The following is a 17,113-nucleotide window of genomic DNA, read 5'->3' as shown; positions in this document are numbered from 1 at the left end:
CCTTTAAACTGTCATGTTTTGGTTTGGTGGGGGTGGGTTTTTGTTGTCTTTTGGTCGTTTGTCATGTGTTCCTTGTTTCTTCCCTTGTCCCGTTATGTCAAACCACGTCCACCTGAGTGTTTCTTCCCTTCCCAGTGTATCCACCAATCAGCTTCCCCTGCCACTTGTGTCTTGCCCAGCTGTGTCTAGTCATTGTCATTAGCCTGTGTGTATTTAGTCCCCTGTTTTCCGTTCGGTTCTTGTGGAGTCATTGTATCTGTTGTGCTTGTAGTATCTGTGTCCCTGTGTCCCTGTGTTCCATGCCATGCCATGCCATGCCATGCCATGCCATGCCATGCCATGCCATGCCATGCCATGCCATGCCATGCCATGCCATGCCATGCCATGCCATGCCATGCCATGCCATGCCTTGTCTTTGTTTTTTTTGATCTTGTTAATTCTTTCATAGCACCTTGTTTATAGTTTTCGTTAATTAAATCCCCTTTTTTTACCTGCATCCCTGCCTTGCCCTGTTTTTTGGTTGCCTCCTGCATTTGGGTCCTGCCTTCAACACCCCACATCGTGACAGAATGACTCCACCACAACTGGACCCAGCGGGGGCAATGGCGGAATGGGAGCCCTGGGCGAAGGAGGGGCTTGAGGCCTGCGACCGAGCCATTGCCGGGCTGAAGGAGGTACTGGCTATGTTCCGTGGTGTCGGGAGTGACGGGTCAGACAGGCCTCAAGTCCCTGAACCTTGTCTGCTGCAGCCTCTCGCCCCTGAACCTCGTCTGCTGCAGCCTCTCGCTCCGGAACCTCGTCTGCTGCAACCTCTCGCCCCTGAACCTCGTCTGCTGCAACCTCTCGCTCCTGAACCTTGTCTGCTGCAGCCTCTCGCCCCTGAACCTCGTCTGCTGCAGCCTCTCGCTCCGGAACCTCGTCTGCTGCAACCTCTCGCCCCTGAACCTCGTCTGCTGCACCCTCTCGCTCCAGAACCTTGTCTGCCGCCGCAGTCCCTGGCCGCTTCGCCTGTGCCGCTGCCGCCGCAGCCCCCGGCCGCTTCGCCTGTGCCGCTGCCGCCGCAGCCCCCGGCCGCTTCGCCTGTGCCGCTGCCGCCGCAGCCCCCGGCCGCTTCGCCTGTGCCGCTGCCGCCGCAGCCCCCGGCCGCTTCGCCTGTGCCGCCGCTGCCGCCGCAGCCCCCGGCCGCTTCGCCTGTGCCGCTGCCGCCGCAGCCCCCGGCCGCTTCGCCTGTGCCGCTGCCGCCGCAGCCCCCGGCCGCTTCGCCTGTGCCGCTGCCGCCGCAGCCCCCGGCCGCTTCGCCTGTGCCGCTGCCGCCGCAGCCCCTGGCCGCTTCGCCTGGGCCGCTGCCGCCGCAGCCCCTGGCCGCTTCGCCTGGGCCGCTGCCGCCGCAGCCCCTGGCCGCTTCGCCTGGGCTGCTACCTCCTGTTCCTCGTCAGGCGGCGCATGGAATGCGGCCGCCACCTCGTGTTCCTCGTCAGGCGGCGCATGGATTGCGGCCGCCACCTCGTGTTCCTCGTCCGGCGGCGCCCGGCCAACGGCCGCCATCGCCTGCACCTGTTCCGGCGGCGCTCGGCCAGCGGCCGCCATCGCCTGCACCAGTTCCGGCGGCGCCCGGCCAGCGGCCGCCTCCTGCTCCTCATCTGGCGGCGAACACCCCGCCGCCACCTCTGCTCCTTGTCGGGCGTCGAGGACGCCCTCCTGACTGGCCCCGCTGGGACTCTCTTGTCGGGCGTCGAGGACGCCCTCCTGAACTGCTTTTTGTCTGGGACGGATGGGTGGGCCGTGTGCCCTCCTCCGTGCCCCCTTCCGCCCGCCCTTGTTTTTGGACTTTTTATGTTGGACGTCTGGGAGCCGTCCCTTGAGGGGGGGGTTATGTCATGTTTTGGTTTGGTGGGGGTGGGTTTTTGTTGTCTTTTGGTCGTTTGTCATGTGTTCCTTGTTTCTTCCCTTGTCCCGTTATGTCAAACCACGTCCACCTGAGTGTTTCTTCCCTTCCCAGTGTATCCACCAATCAGCTTCCCCTGCCACTTGTGTCTTGCCCAGCTGTGTCTAGTCATTGTCATTAGCCTGTGTGTATTTAGTCCCCTGTTTTCCGTTCGGTTCTTGTGGAGTCATTGTATCTGTTGTGCTTGTAGTATCTGTGTCCCTGTGTCCCTGTGTTCCATGCCATGCCATGCCATGCCATGCCATGCCATGCCATGCCATGCCATGCCTTGTCTTTGTTTTTTTTGATCTTGTTAATTCTTTCATAGCACCTTGTTTATAGTTTTCGTTAATTAAATCCCCTTTTTTTACCTGCATCCCTGCCTTGCCCTGTTTTTTGGTTGCCTCCTGCATTTGGGTCCTGCCTTCAACACCCCACATCGTGACATAAACATTCAATTCCGGTTTGTTTGTACAATGTGAAAGTTGGGGAACGACCTCCAAATTGAAAATTGCATTTATTTTCAGTAACAATTTTATTTATTTTTTTGGTGTAATGGCAGAAAGTGTTTCTACAGCCAGCAGACTGGAGAGCTTCCACTTCTAAAGTGCCTCTTTCAGAAACTAATATTACATTAAATTGTGCATGTTTATCTGGTTAAAAAACAAAAAAACAAAAAAAAACTAAGATTTTTAAAACTGTGTTGAGTCTGGAATGAAACCCATTTGTATGATTCAATTTTGTATGATTCAGAAAGGCAGTTTGATGTGTTTGATACAGTTAAAAAAAAACTGAAGTTGTAAATCACAACAACAGATTCAAAAAAATTCATTCATTTGCACATTTGCATCAAAAATGGTTATAGAAAAAGAAAAAAAAATGGTGTGTACAAATGGTCAATAGAGCACCAAGAAAGTTAAAGTATTACTAAACACTTGTAAAATCCATTTGTCTGAATTCTTTCACACTGTCTCATTCTTGTGTAACGTGCCAACAAAGCTCGACATTTTCTCTGAATGTTATAACAGTGTTTCTGCGAAGTAATTGAGCCGCGGCTTGTGTTTTTTATAATTGCTTCTGATACATCAAAACTGAGCATCTTAGATATGCTTAAACGGTGAATCGAATCAAAATCATGCGAAGCTTTCTTGAGGTTTTTGTAGCGGCTGTTGTGTTTGTTGTTGAGGAATGTGAGCCATGTTGCTTGGACTCATAATAGACCGATTGTTACTTATCTGTATGGATCACAATCTTCATTTTCTTGCTTATTTAGAATATTGACGCAATGAAACCCCATGGCTGCCTAGTTGGCTGTTGTGCGTTGATTTCCCTTCTTTTCATTTTCCCTCTGGCATGTACGTACAAAAGGAGGGACAGTGCAGTCAATCTGCGACATTATTGAATTAAAGCCGAGACGCGTGTACAAACACGCAAAAAGCAGCAGGTATTCCTCGTGGTCGAGCTAGCTTGAGAAAATTTGGCTGCGTGCCCCGAACCCCTGCTGCCTGAGGCTTGATAGTCTAGCCAAAACACTCGAGCAAGCCCTAAAACCAGCACTCAAGCTAAAAAAAAAAAAAAAAAAAAAAAAAAGTGCTCATGATCGAGAATAAAAAGACTAAACAGGTGGTTTATATGCACAAATCAGTCCTCACTTTGTTAATGGTGCTAGAAAGATAAATTGTGTTGTTCTATAGTACGCAATAATTTGTCAGAGTATTTAATAGTCATGTAAGAGGAATCATGTAAAAAAATAAATAAATTTGTCGTTTGACAACATGGTGGGTGACTAAGGAAGTACTTTATAGATAAACATTGATTCCACATACAGTATTTGGTAGAAATGATTATACAAATGTATTTCCCAGAAGTCAGGAGTGAAACTGTCGTCATATTTTACCCCCCTCAGCTGGTCGCATATTGTAGCTCAGACTGAAACGCCCTCAAGTGGTCCAAACGACACATTACAATCCCATGAATCATTTGCAGCTCTCATCATTTTCTGCGCAACTTTGCAGTTTTTTATCACACAAAACGCATGACGATTGGTCCATGCAGCCGCCGTGCTATTCCCAAGGGCGAGCGAGGAGTAAGAGGGAAGCACAGGAAGTTGTTGGGAATATAAACAAGGCGCAATGGAGGAAGCAAGGGGTCAAGGCGGCGCTTCCTGTTGAAAGCCAACCCAAAATTCCGACCGTTCATATTGCACAGTTTGCATTTGGCTCATTTTCGATAGAGGATCACTTGACTTTTTTCATCTATATCAAAAAATCCATACCTTTTATAGTGAGCTATAACAAATATTTGCAATCACCTCCATTATGTTTGATTTTTAAACAGGAAGTCAATGTCACTTAGGGGTTATTTAAGTGCGCTCAATTGTCAGATGTCCGCATTGGATTTAAATTCCGACAAAAACGTCAGCATCTGGCCGGCATTATTTGAGCATATCATGATGATGAATGCCGATAATCTGGTATTATTGAGCGCATTAATTGTCCCACTCAATTACAGTAATAGGACTGTAATGACTTCAAAAGGGTTACATTTCGGGTGGCCTCTCATTCCCAGACACACGCTGGGAGATTATATCCAAAAAGAGAAAGCATTTTGATTTCAACATCTATTTCAAAATATGCACACTCAGTTTGTCTTTTCAAATTGTGTTTTTATATGGCGGCACTGCTTCCCACACAATTCTTATACGAAGGCTGCTTCAAAAAGTGTTATCAGCACTTTATAGAGAAGCTGCAGTGCAACCACATTTAAAAAGGGAAGGCATATGGTGAACATAAGAATGATCTCGACAGACTTAGCGCCAATAGCATCTGTATTTTAACAGTCTATCAGCTGTGGTGAGGGTGGAGGGTGTCGGGGTGGGGGGTGCAAAAAAGCTCCGAGGGATTTGGGAGAAAAGGGATATGATTGCATTTATGTCCCATCAAGCCGCTTGCTGGATCCAGGGGAATGCCTAATATACGTCTGTATTTGGTCACCGGCTTACATCTGTCTGCTTATGGATTTATGAGTTCCAAAAAAAAACTATTTTGTTCCAAAAAAAAAAGGCGCCTCTCAACAGAGCCAGTGACTAATAACTAAAACCGACAGGGATGGCAGTCGCACACACACAAACACACGCACACACACACAGTGACAGGCGCGCGCAACAAAGGCGACCAAATCTGACACATTTTCTCTGACAGTAGGATAACATTTTCCCACCCCTCAAGCTGAGCATATATTACACCGTATAGCCCATACATAACCCCAAACACGCTACACTCATCGCATATTTGTTGCAAAAAAAAAGAGCGTTGTTAGATTGTCATACTTGCACCTCGGAATGGATGTTGACAGTTTGACTTCTGTCGCTTTGACTTTCTTGATTGATTGATTGGGTTTATTGAACTTGTAAACATAAACACATCACAAGTATAAAATACAAGTTGTTAAAAAAAGAGAAAAAGAAAAGAAAAAGAAATCGTCAATCGTATCATAATTTACATGTTCAAAAGGAGTAGGAAGAAGTACAAAACTTATCTAGTCTTACTCCCTAATACTTTTGTCATAATAATATACTAAAGTTGTTCTTACTAAAATAAAAAATAAATGGATACTTGACTCACTGAACCATTTTCAGCAGTGGAAAGTTAATATTTCGTCCAGAATGAATTTGAGAATTTATTATTTTTCATGTACAATGAATACCATTAAAAAGTAATTTTTCTACTTGCCGTCGATTGATGATGACATCACCTGTGCTGAGGAAGTAGGTAACGGCCAATTATGGCTCACCTTTTTCCAGCTTGGTCAGTAAACTGAGCCATGATTGGTCGTTACCTACTTCCTCAGCACAGGTGATGTCATCATCAGTTGACAGCTTGTAGAAAAATTACTTTTTAAAGCTATTCATTGTACATGAAAAATAATGAGGTTACCACATTAATTGTAGACAAAATATTAACTTTTTACTGCTGAAAATGGTTGAATGAGTCAGGTATCCCTTTAAACAATAGAAAATAAAACATGTTTATCTTAAGTGCACAAATATGTTGGTATGAGTCATAAGTCCTTATCCATTACAAATACGAAAAGAAGAGAGAGCGAAAGTAAAGCCCTATATAGGCAATAAATTACCAAACATTAAGTATTGAACATATGTGGGCACACATGCACATGCCCATACACCAGTGCCTCTCAAATAGTGGGGCGGCCCCCCCCCCCCTTGAGACTCCATCAAGGGGGGTGCGTTTGACCTCGGGGAACATGCTTTTTTATTTTTTTATTTAGATTTTTTTTTACTGTCCTAGAATAAAGTGCAATTGCACCTCCACTACATTAGGGGGCAGTGCCGTCCTCATTATTGGCAGAGTGTGCTCAGGGAGCATTCGCTCTGTGGTGTAGGGGTTTTGTTTGCACTGAGCATGCGCGCTTTGCACACAGCAAAAAAAAAAAATCATCACAAATTATTTTATATTTTTGTTTTGCAGGTTAAAGTTTTTTTTGTTTTGTTTTTTAATATTGTGCTCCTGAGTTAATGTTGGTGATCAGTTTGAATGCATTATTATTTATTGATTTTATGTAATTTTATTTTCACGTATCATATGGTTTGACATGGTCAGTCAAAAAATGTTTATAGTTTAATTAAGGATTTAATTTTATTTTTGAATTTCAGATGCACTTTAAATCTTTTCTGTTACAGTTAATAAAGCTATTCTTTGTTGTAAGTTGGTCCATACTTCTTTCTTTTTTAATTCTCATATACGTTAATACTGATACAGTGTTATGCAGAGATGTGCTTAGAACAATTTTATAGACACATGATACTATGCGTATGGGTGTTGGTGGGTTTGAGCAGGATGTTTTCTTCTTACTGGGGGGGGGAATGACAGAAAATAATTGAGAAGCACTGCCATACACGCACATAATAATTCTTACGGGGAAAAAAAAAAAACATTTTAAATTTTATACTTGACTCCTCTATTCACTTCCAGCAGTAAAAAAGTTAATCTTTTGTCTAGAATTAATTCATGCACATTCCATATCTTTAAAACACATTTTTGTCACTTCCTGTCAACTGAAAATGGCATCACAGGTGCTCAGAGCGAACCACCAATCACGGCTCACCTGTTTTCTGGGTTTGGTCACGTGGCATTAGGAAACGGAGCCATGATTGGTCTATTTCCTGAGCACATGTGATGTCATCTTCAGCTGACAGCAAGTGGCAAAATGCCTTTTTTTAAAGATATATATTGTATGTGAAAAATAATCTAATTAATTCATTATTAAAATATAAATTCATATCAAGTTAATTCTAGACAAAATGGCCTTTTTACTCCTAAAAATAACTAAATGAGTCAAGTATTCCTTGAAATATTTGTTTGTTAATTTGTTTTCAACAGACTATCCCTTTGTCACCACATTAACAATGGCTGACATTTACAGTACTAAATCCAATTAATAATTCCTACCTAATTTCTGGATGAAAAAAAAACATTTTATATTCTTTAATTCATACCTTGAGATAATGAATTCAGGGTTAGCTGTACGCTCTAGGCAGGTGAAGTGGTAAAAAGACATCCAATGTTTATGTTGATCTGTGTTTCTGCCGGTTTCTGTGGCCTAAGCTATTTGAATGCTCTTCATTGTTAATGGCACTTTATGATATTCAATTGAACTTGCGATGCATTATTTGAACGCTGGAATCCCCTGCCTCGTTGATACATTCGGCGCCATTACCTCGTAAATCTATCACCGCTCGGCCCATTCAAAAGGTAGACCATTTATTGTCAGCTTCCAACATGGAGGTGAGGTCATGCACGGTGTGTCTGCCACAACGACAACGGTCATTGTTCCAGGCACTGGAGCGGGACTTCCTGCTTCTGATAGTGAAACTCCTGTTTGCTATTCAGGATTTTGTGACCATGATGGCGAGGGGGGGGACATAAAATAAATTTGATTTGTATTTTCAATGAGTTCAAATAATATTTTAAATAAATTTCATGTCTTTTGGAAATGTATATTTATTTGGTACCCACAATTGTTTGTCTTTTCAAGCCCCACACAGGCACATTCCAAGTACCGGTTCAGAAAATGACTATTACATACCATAATGTTAACTACTGTTTGTTGATGCTTATGTGTTGCCTTTTCTTAAAGCACATTGAGTTGCCTTGTGTGTGAAATGTGCTATACAAATAAACTTGCCTTGCCTTGCCTGGCCATAACAAATACTTTTTCAACAATCTGCAGAAAAAAAAATGAAATTAAAAAAGATGATGTAGAAGTAGTACCTTTTATATCTCAATTGGAAAAAGGAAAAGCTACTCAAACAGCTGATTGATTACGGCTTAATCAGAGGCACTATACATTGTGGAGATGTATGCTGACTTTATTGGTTAATTCTCAATACAGCCACATCCTGTTTATGAGAGGGTGTGCATACTAATGCAATTTCAGTTGTTTACTTGTATTTACCTTTTCAAAAATATTTGTTTTTCTTTTAATTGAACCTTATACTGTAGATCACATTAACTCATTCACTCCCAGCCATTTCCATGTTCTATTGCTATAAAAACATGGAACCTACCAAAAGAAAAATGTGTCTCTTCTTTCATCAGGGAAAAAAATAAAAATAAAATTGTACGGTATATTTTGTATCTGTTTTTATGTTTTGTAGCTATTAGCATTAGAATTAGCTAAGTTTCATCATTATTCACAAACCCAAACCTGTTGAAAATACTGCGAAAAAGACATGGTTGATCCTGGTTGATCTCATACTTTTTGCTGCCACCTGCTGGCCGTTTTTTTTTTTTTTTTGTAATAACTACCATCGCTTTAAGCGACCACTTCAGGTCAGAAACTGCATCAAAGCCTTCATACAAAAACTCTAGCAAACAAAAACCTAAAAAAAAAAACGTATAAATACGTTTTTGGGAGTGAATGAGTTAATGATGGGAAAAGTGATGAAAAGATTTATCTTCTTGGTTTATTTTATTATATTTTTTAATGCCACTACAAAACACAAAGCATTGAACAGGGGTGTGTAGACTTATTTTTCTGAGCAATTTCACTTTTCAAAACTTTAGCCAGTCACAGTGACGAGCTGTACTTTATTTCTAGGTATTCTACAGAGCCCCTAAGGTATGGAGCCCCTAAGGCAGTGGTGTCCAAACTACGACCTGGGGGCCATTTGCGGCCCACCATCCATGTTTTAGTGGCCCGCAACATATGCTAAAAATGGCATTTGACTCAGTTCAAGTAAAATAAAAACGAAAATGTTTGGAGATGGTCAAAGTAAGAAGGGAGGATGTCGAAAAAAACAGGTGCTATTAAAGGTTATTTTAGTTAACTAAAACTAATGAAAAAAATAAAATTCAAAGAACAATTTCGTTAACGAAATAAAATAAAAACAAAGATGCTTTTTAAAAAAGAAAAATTAACTGAAACTACATTTTATATTTACAAAACTAACTAAAATGAAACTAACTATAATTATAGCAAAAATGTCCTTTGTTTTAGTATTTGGTAATTAATTTAATGCATGAGCCTTTGGGGATGATTTTAAATGTGATTTTTAGTAGATTTATTTTTATATAAACCGGAATAATGACATCGCACAAGTAATACACATTAAAACAAAAGACTAAAACTAATACAGAAACTAACTAAATTAAAACTAAGCATTTATTAAAGAACTAAAACTAATAAAAACTAACAGAACCACCCTGAAAACTAATTAAAACGAACTAAATAAAAATAAAAATAAAACTCAAAACGAAATAAAAACTAAAATGAAAAATTCCAAAACTATAATAACCATATTACAAATAAATTGGTTTATACACTGTAGCATTTTTCTAAATATGCAAAAGCACAAATAAATTATTTGTACAATTTTTAGGACTTAACACAATTTCTCTTCATAACATTATGTGACCCTTGCGTCCTTCTAATTTTCTGTATGTGGCCCTCAAATGAAAAAATTTGGACACCACTGCCCTAAGGTGACATGGCAGAAAAAAAAAAAAAAAAAAACTTTGCGTTCCCTCGCAAAGATTGCGAGGGAACGCAAATTTTTTGGTTTTTTTTCTACCGTGTCACCTTAGGGGCTCCGTAGTATTCTGTTTATGTAGCATGTGTTCATTTTTTTTCAGATAGTGGGTAGTAATATTAAAAAAAGACAACAACAACAAAAAAGCGTCAAAGTGCCAAAATATATCAATAAACTTGTCGTATGTTTTGCCACATAATGATCACATCGATAGTGATGATGGTGTCCCTCAAACAATGCCATATAAGCAAATATGAAGTTATCTACATAAGTTACTAAAATGAGCATGTTGGCATAACGACACAAGATAAACAAGAAGCAGCTCATGCGTTTCATAATAATGCCAGATGCTCCAATATTGCAACGTTTTCTTCTGTAAGGCAACATTCAAGTGCCTCTTTTTCCCATAAAATTACAGCCACAATCAATGTTGATAATACTTCCTATAACATATCTCCTTTGCTTCTCAAAGGTAATGGTGACAATTTTCTCCTTTCAGTCTCACTCGAGGCCTCTTTCTTACTCATTTGGGAAACGCGAAAGGTTTTTTTTTTTGTCTTTTGCCGCAACGCTGAAAGGCTTTTGACCCAGCAAGTGAGTTTTGTTGACAGATTGATGCTTTCGCACTGACATTAGTTTGAATCGTCAATGTTCAAGAGGCCGCCGGCGCCCCTGTGGGAACAAATGCCCTCGAATTCCCCCCCCCAAATAATCCCCTTGTGCCACTGTTAGTGTTCAGCTTCCTCTCAGAGCTGCGCGGAAAACGTCCACCTATTATTTTGCCCTTTCCGTCACTTTGTCTGCCTTCTTCCTAATCATTATATTTAGCAAAGTGGTGCTTTCACCTTTTGATAGGTGCTGTTGTGGATGATGCAGATGAATAGGGGGAAAAAAATGGATGACAAGGTGGTGACACCGATGCAACCTGACATTAAACCTTCACTGTGGTAAAAAGATGCTGAGGCAGAATATAATGCAAATGTACGAGGAAATACTTCTTGAAAAACCTCCATGATGGGAGAACATAGTAGTGTTAATTTCGTCAACGAAAACTAAACAAAAATAATTTTGTCAACACACGTTTTTCACCGGATTAAAACTAGACTAGACTAGACAAAAACCCTCAATAATAAAAAATAATTAGGACTAAATCAGTCTGGATTTTCGTTGACTAATGAAGAGGAGATGAAAATGACCTTCACTAAATAAAAACTGGACTCAAATTTATGGACATTTTAGTTCATGAACAAAAACGAGACAAAAATAATATGAATTTGTAAAATCTTGTCTCTGCTAACCTGTCACTGTGAAACTGTCACGTGACACACAGTGACACACCCCCTTTCCAATTGCAGCTAGCAAGTGCAACGTACACAAATATGGGACAGACATGAGGTGGATTCACGGTGAAAGTAAAAAAAAAAAAAAAAAGGAAATCATAGTTTTAATATAACATTAATCCAATGGCTATAACACTCCCAACACTACCGTTAATCCAACCGCTAACTAATGCTGGCTAATTTAAAAGCTCATAAACAATGGAGCATTAGTAAACACTTGTTAATATACAGTAATTGCATGTGAATTGTTTTTCAGCAAAAAGATGAGAGAAAATTTCATGTGAAATAGTTTTAGATCTGAAATGTCCAACATTATCTATTCTGCCAACAATAAATGTATACATAAATGGTTGTCCTGACTAAAACTAGACTAAAATGTTGAGAGTTTTTGTTGACTAAAACTAGATGAATAAAACTGTGTTTTCTTGGACTAAAACAAAGACTAAAATGCTGTTTATAGTCGACTAAAAATGGACGAACAAAAATGGGATGAAATTGACTAACTATGATTAAAAACTAACAAATGTGATTGAAACTGGACTAAAACTAAGACTAAAATGCTGGATTTATAGTCGACTAAAAATGGACGAACAAAAATGGGATGAGATTGACTAACTATGATTAAAAACTAACAAATGTGATTGAAACTGGACTAAAACTAAGACTAAATTTAAAAATGGCTGATAAAATTAACACTAGAAGAAAGTCCAACCAAATTATAGAAGAAATTTGAATTGAAATTCAAATAAACGTGACAACAATTCGCAAGTTCAACCCTCATATTTGTGACTTGAGAGCAAAAGTGGGTAGGAAGTTTCGTGGCATACTTTATTGGCATATTTTTGTTAAGAAATGTTCTTTATGTCTTTGTCTGAGTTGCCTTGTTTTTCTGGATAATTTGTTTCACAACAGGTAGTAATTGAAAACCAATCTCTTTGAGCCTTCATTTATTTTATGAAGGTTAAAGTTGTTGATGTTACCCAGTACTTGAGTAGTTTTTGAACAAATTCAATCAAGAGTACACTTTTTGACTGCACCACCTCTGCTTTTGAAGTCATGAAGCAAAGACAGCCAGGATCCATTCAATGCAATGACCAAGACGGTAAGTTAAAAATGTTTGCATGATGTATATTTCCCCGACAAGAGCATGACACATCTTTAAAGGGATATTTTACTTATTTAGCCATTTTTGGCAGTCAAATGTTAATATTTTATCAACAATAAATTTGATATTTTCATTACACTTGCTGTCAACTGAAAATGACATCACAATGTGCTCAGTGCTCAGGTAAACAATCACAGCTCAGCTTGTGAATGTCACATGCCCAAACCTAGAAAATGGGTGAGCTGTAATTGGCCATTACAGTACTGAGCACATGTGATGTCATTTTCAGTCGACAAGTGGCAAAATTGTTTTTTAAAAGTATTAATTGTATGTGAAAAATAATGAAAGTATCAAATTAATGATAGACAAAATATGAACTTTTTATTGCTATAATGGGCTAAATAAGTGAAGTATCTCTTTAATTTTTTCCGGTGTACATACAACTGCAACTTCACTGTTGCATGGTCACATGGTTTTATTTATTTACTTTATGGTAGAATCAGGAAATATATTACACAGTATTTTGTTTTGTTTTCATATATTATGTGTTAATATTATATCATATTATGACCAGAATAGTTGCAAATTGGTTGCCAAAGAACCGCTATGAAATATACAGACCAAAAAAAAAAAACTCAACTAAATAGCAGTTTTAATTAGGGAATAACAAAATAAGTCAAGTTTCTCTCCACACAACACCATCAAAGTGTCAGGAAAGTGCAAACCAGAAGTGCGGGTTTTTGAGTGTTTGGATTCCAGTGAGGGTAACAGGGCAATGTTGTCTTTACGTACAAACATGAGATGAGGTATTATCGAGCCCCACTCGCAGTGGGTCAGCAACAGAGGGGAGTTCAGAGGGTCCAAAAGTTGCCCCAAACGCACACACATGACACCCATTGGCTTGTCAAAGGACCCTTTATGTGCTGTTCTTTTTTTTTTTTTCAGGAGAAAAACTCTCTTTATTTCTCTATTGGCAATGATAATTAAAAAAATAAATCACTTAATACCACAGTGTATGTGAGTTTAGGGTACATACTTCTCTTGTTCATTCAAATGCAAAAAGTGTGCATTTGTACAGGCTCATACGCACATAAATGAACATTTATAAGACACGGGCAAAGGCAAAACACATACGGACAGTGTCACAATGAGATCATTGATGTCCCCCCCATTCGTTACTTGGCAGGCGGCTGACGGCCGTGTTGTTTCAGTGAGCCAGAGGAGAACTTATGCACTTTTCATTTCTGTGTCAGTAAAAAAACACATGTTCAACTCTCTTGGGTGTGTGCACCCATTCAGTGGTTGAAAAAAAAAATCACCATATTGCTAGCATTGAAGCAAGTTGTGGAATATAAGATAACATTAACTATGAACACATGCACATTGTGATCGAGCCTTGAGCTTAAAAAAGCAAATGTGCGTGTACACGTGTGTTCTACTCGACTGACGCCTGTGCTCTCCCACAGGAACGCAAACCCAGCTGAGAGGAAAGGGCTGTTACAATAATCCCCCCACTCAATCACTTTTTTTTTTTAAATCTGTTTCTGTACATTTTCCATGCACATAATATGTGGTGAGTCAATTTTGAGCAGGCATCATCTGACCTCAGTATGACTTCTGTTCCATGCCGTTTTACTCTTTCATTGTTCTTGGGGCAGTTTCAAGCATCGCAGTGGACACAAGATGGATTTTTTATTATTATTTTATTTTCATTTATGTATTTATTTTTTTGGGGGGGGGGTCACTTTCCGAAATGTTATATATATATATATATATATATATATATATATATATATATATATATATATATATATATATATATATGAGTAAATGAGATAAAAGTTAAATAAAATATTGTATATATATATATATATATATATATATATATATATATACAATATTTTATTTAACTTTTATCTCATTTACTCCCAAAAACGTAGAATTACGTTTTGTTTTGTTTTATGTTTTAAGTGTCCCAAAGACGTATTGATACGTTGTTGTTTTTTTATGCTAGAGCATACAGAAGGCTTTGATGCAGCCTCTCAACTGCAAAGGACGGTTGCAGAAATGGTAGTTATTACACAAACGGCCAGCAGGTGACAGCAGAGCAAAGGATCCATGTTGAAAACAAGCTCACAATTCTAATTAGATTTGTGAATAATGATGAACCTTAGCTACATTCTAATGCTAATTGCTGAAAAAAGGAAACAAATAGAATTTTACTTTTTTTTCCTGATGAAAGAAGAGACTTTAATCTTTCTTTTGATAGGTTACATGTTTTTATAGCAATCGAACACAATATTCTGTGGGCTAGATATCAACTAGCGGGGGGTCAAGTGCACCACTGAGAACGGGACAGGCAAATCACAATTGCAAATATTTGAATGCATCAACCTTTATAATGAAGTTCAACTGGTATTGAACGTGTATTTGACATCAAATTGCCATGATGGATTTGTGCTATGTCCTCTTTTATTCTACGGGACGGACACGAGTTGTTCACTGGCCAGTTGGCTGCCACGCTTGCTGCCTAAAATGGCACATTGCTGAGGTGGTCAGCGTGTAATGGGTTACATCAATGTGTGTGTGTGTGTGACTCACTCCCACCTGCAGGGAGACAGCGCGGTGCCAGCTGCCAGCCCTGCAGAGCATGAGTCAGAACTAACATCTCTCCCTTTTTGATACACATGTACACAAAATATTCTGCATACCACTGAATAATTAGTACATGACAGCGTGTACCCACCTGAGACCGCGGTACAAAAACAGTTTGCCATTTTAGATAATTATGGAAAATAAGAAGGCACTTGAGGACTTTTGGATGTTTATGTCTTCATTTGGTCATAACGATATCGTCTGTAGGGTGGACATTGACATTGAAAAGTAAATACTGTAACCGGCATCCCGATTACAGTGATATACTGTACACCGGGGTTATTATAATTGTGGAATTTTCATTTTAGTTAGTTTTTTATTTCATTTTGAGTTTTTTTTTTTATTATTTAGTTGGTTTTGATTAGTTTTCAGTGTGGTTCTCTTAGTTTTTATTAGTTAGTTTTAGTTAGTTTCAGTATTCGTTTTATTTTTTTTTATTTTTTTTGTGGGGTTATGCACAATATTTAAAAAAAAAAACACCATGACACCATCTGAAGGTGTTTTTCTATTGGCTGCTGCGAGATGACGTCACTTCTGTGTGACACATTTTCAAATGTCCTTATTCCGGTTAATATAAAAATAAATCTACTTCAAATCACATTAAAAATCGTATTCAGGTTAATATCGAAATAAATATATACTTAAAATCACATTTAAAATCATCCCCAAAGGCTCATGCATTAAATTTAATTACCAAAGACTAAAACAAAGGACATTTTTGCTATAATTAAAGTTAGTTTTAGTTAGTTTTGTAAACATGAGATGTAGTTTCAGTTAGTTTTCATTTTTTTAAAAAGCATTTTCATTTTCATTTTTTTTCGTTAACGTAATTGTTTTTTGAATTTTTGTTTTCGTTTTTTCGTTAGTTTTAAACTAAAATAACCTTGCTGTACACTGAATAATGATAAAGTTGGGGAGAAAAAATGATAGGTGATCTATAAATGAAGTTGAGTTGAGAAATGTAACATAGCTAGAATTATTATTTTATGTTTTCCACATTTCAACCTGTCCTGTCACTTGGCACCCTTCCCCCTTGCCAAAAATGGGATGAATGGCAAGAAAGAAGAAGAAAAAAAAAGTTTCTTTGTGTGTGCGCGTGCGTGACAGCGGAGCTTCTCCATTACAACCCTGACGAGAAGTAAAACAGCTTTTTAGCACAAAGCAAATCAGGCTTTGGTGTTGATGCTGCGTGAGTGACACTGATCTCTCTGTGAGTGTGCGCGCTCTCGCGCGCGCGCGTCTGTGATCTCCATCCATCCATCCATCGAACTGTCCATCCATTTAACTCTAAGCTCTTAAGCAGCGCTGCTGTTAAAAAGTCTCCTAAAACTCTCTAAGCCAAGAGAGATAACATGAGCGGCGGGGAGGATAACGTTGATGTCATGTCAGGCGCGCATGCACAACCGCCGCCCAGTGTTCCTCTCGTGTTCAGAACAAAACCCATCACGCCGCTGTCTCGCGCTCTCGCTGTCTGTGTGAAGTCATGCGTTAATCTCCTTTTAATCACCAGCTCTTATTTACCAAAAAAAAAACCAACTCATTTTTCATTAATACGTTGAGAAGAGAGGGACAGTAAGATGATGATGATAATACACGGTGATGATGATGATGATTTTGTGATTAAATGTGTTGTGGATTAACATGCGTGGCATGGAAATGGATGAGTTCAATTCTGCAGTATGAGTGGCAGGCCTCCAAAGGTACACAGCGCTTCCTCTTTTTGTTTTGGAGTGGGTTGTGGGTTTGTTTGCTACTAGCGCCATCCTCTGGTAAACACAGACATGACATTTAAGGTACCTGTTTAAAAATATGGTCATTCCTGAATTCGATTTTATATTTTATTCTTTTAAAAAAGAGATATGAAAAGGGACAGAGAGAAGTAAAACTTATGTTATCTGCCCCTGATCATCATCAACAACAACAAAGTAATCAATACAAAGTAAATGACAGTGAGCGGTCAAAACGCTTTCAATATAATAATTCAGCAGCATGTCCTTGGGCTATATGTATTTTTCCAGTAATTGAGCTTTTGTCAAGTT

Source organism: Festucalex cinctus, chromosome 16, assembly GCF_051991245.1.
Source record: "Festucalex cinctus isolate MCC-2025b chromosome 16, RoL_Fcin_1.0, whole genome shotgun sequence".
In the NCBI taxonomy this organism is placed as follows: domain Eukaryota; kingdom Metazoa; phylum Chordata; class Actinopteri; order Syngnathiformes; family Syngnathidae; genus Festucalex; species Festucalex cinctus.
This window is presented reverse-complemented; position numbering follows the sequence as displayed.